General features: G+C 43.0%; 1 pseudogene; it reads left to right on the plus strand.

Moving 5' to 3' along the window:
• The first annotated feature begins 1,318 nt into the window (after positions 1-1,318).
• On the plus strand, positions 1,319-2,564 carry LOC120049020 (annotated as a pseudogene).
• Positions 2,565-2,791: the final 227 nt, after the last annotated feature.

The following is a 2,791-nucleotide window of genomic DNA, read 5'->3' on the forward strand; positions in this document are numbered from 1 at the left end:
GGGTATGGTTCTCTGTCAGGGACAGCTGTCTATCGTTGTCTCTGATTGGGAACCATACTTAGGTAGCACTTTTTCCCTCCTTTCGTTGTGGGTAGTTAACTTTGTTTGTGGCACTAATGCCCTGTAAGCTTCACGGTTGTTTTTTGTTTGCTGTTTTTGTTGCCGTCATTTTACTCAAATAAAAAGGAAAATGGACGCTCACCACGCTGCACCTTGGTCTTCTTCCAGCAACGGCCGTGACACATACATTTGGCAGGAGGTTAGGACGTGCAGCTCAGTTTCCACCTCATTTTGTGGGCAGTGTGCAGATAGCCTGTCTTCTCTTGAGAGCCAGGTCTGCCTACGGCGGCCTTTCTCAATAGCAAGGCTATGCTCACTGAGTCCGTACATAGTCAAAGCTTTCCTTAAGTTTGGGTCAGTCACAGTGGTCAAGTATTCTGCCACTGTGTACTCTCTGTTTAGGGACAAATAGCATTCTAGTTTGCTCAGTTTTTTGTTAATTCTTTCCAATGTGTCAAGTATTTATCTTTTTGTTTTCTCATGATTTGGTTGGGTCTAATTGTGTTGCTGTCCTGGGGCACTGTGGGGTGTGTTTGTGTTTGTGAACAGAGCCCCAGGACCAGCTTGCTTAGGGGACTCTTCTCCAGGTTAATCTCTCTGTAGGTGATGGCTTTGTTATGGAAGGTTTGGGAATCGCTTCCTTTTAGGTGGTTGTAGAATTTATTGTCTCTTTTCTGGATTTTGATAATTAGCGGGTATCGGCCTAATTCTGCTCTGCATGCATTATTTAGTGTTCTACGTTGTACATGGAGGATATTTTTGCAGAATTCTGCATGCAGAGTTTCAATTTGATGTTTGTCCCATTTTGTGAATTCTTGGTTGGTTCTCTATCTCTCTCTGATCCTCTGCTTTCTCCCTCCTCTCTATACCTCTCTCTCCCTCGGTCTCTCTCATTCTTTTACTCCTTTCTTCATCCTCATCCGCAGGACATTTACAATTTTTACAGTGTTAATATGTATATATATTTTGTATATTTATTTATATTCTTTATTATTACTTTTATTGTTTTATTTCACTTTGACCTGCATTGCTGGAGCTCTGAGTTAAAAATGTTCACTGTACCGTATAATTAAACCTGAAACCGTGTACATGTGATTATTAAAATTCAAATGTAATCAAATCTAAGCATTCTAAAAAATAGCTTACTAAGGAGAGAGAGAACATTCTTTTTTTATAATGACACAACAATACATCTGCTATCAACCACCGCCCAAAATAATAATCATGTTTGTGTTCTTAACCTGAGAAAATCCTAAACATGCTTCCATGTGCAGTAAGTAACACCTCTATCTCCATGTTTGCCTCCTGATAATGCAAAATGTGGTGTAATATTAACCAGTCTTTCTTGACAGTTCACTGCAGAGAACATAATCAAGCTCATCCCCCAAATATTGGGAGGTTCTTACCCATCTCTCCCAGAGAGCTTCTCACCGGAGCTCCGCGACCTCCTGTGTGACATCTTCCAACAAGACCCGACCATTAGGCCTTCAGCTGGTGAAAACATGGCAAAACCCTTCATTATCAGTTTCATCACAAAAAAGGTTTGATATACAAGATCATATGATCAATTCATATAATTTGTTTGTTCATTAATTAATCCATTTATCCATAAATTCATTCATTCAATCAAATGATCTGTCTAAATTAATTTTCTATAGAGTGAGAACTGTGGAGGAACGCCAGATCACATTGGACAAGCTGAAAAAACTCTGGCAGGTGGCTTGGAGAGTACGCACAAAGGAACCACCATAGGCAGTCTGACGGGAGGTGTTATTGGGGCAGCTGGAGGAATCACCTCTATAGTGGGGCTCATCCTGGTTCCCTTCACTCTGGGCGCCTCCCTGATCGTCACTGGGGTTGGTGTTGGGGTGGCTGTCGCTGATGGAGCCACAGGCGGAGTATCAAACATCACCAACATGGTCAATCAGTCTACCGACCGCCTAGGCATGAAGAACATCATCAAGGAGTTCCAGGAGAAGATGAACTCTGTGGTGACATCTCTACAAGACATCATTGAGGGTTTGGAGACACTGAGGGCAAGTGCCTCTTAACATAGGAAATGACCATTTCAATGCAAATTCTGGGGTAAATGCTGGGGCGAGGTTTGGGATCGGCCTGGGGTGCATACCAGAGCTCTTCCGATTTCTCCGGGTGGCCACCATTGGCAATGTGGTAGCCCAAACTTCCAGTACAATTCGTGTGGCAGAGGTGGCAACAGGAAAATGTTCCGTTTTTTTTGTATCTGTTGATATCTTCCTCATCGCCATTGATGCCAAAGAGATCACAACATCCGACAGGCGAAGGCGAATGAACAGCCGGGTGATACCAGTATGTTAGAAGGGATGGACACAGACTCCACCACTGAGCTGACCCCTGCATGTGAAGAACCAAAGGCTGAGGTCAAGTCAGAGACCATGAAGTTCATCCAGACGATCAGACAGACAGCTGAACAGCTACAGGAGAGCCTGGACGATCTGAGTGACATCATCTCATTCATTCCTTAGAGGACTGTTCCTTAGACAACTGAGACTACTCAGTTTTGTTGATCGTAAAAGACGCAGAAACAAGAAATAGAACAGAAACACAGGTATTGGCAGTGTGACTGACACCCTGATAAGCCTACAGGTTGTAATCACGAGCAAATTCCTTTTTTCCATTCTCAAATTCTTGCACAATACATCCACAGGTACACCTCCAATTGACTCAAATGATGTCAATTAGCCTATCAGAA

The sequence above is a fragment of the Salvelinus namaycush genome, chromosome 6, assembly GCF_016432855.1.
Source record: "Salvelinus namaycush isolate Seneca chromosome 6, SaNama_1.0, whole genome shotgun sequence".
Classification (NCBI taxonomy): Eukaryota; Metazoa; Chordata; class Actinopteri; order Salmoniformes; family Salmonidae; genus Salvelinus; species Salvelinus namaycush.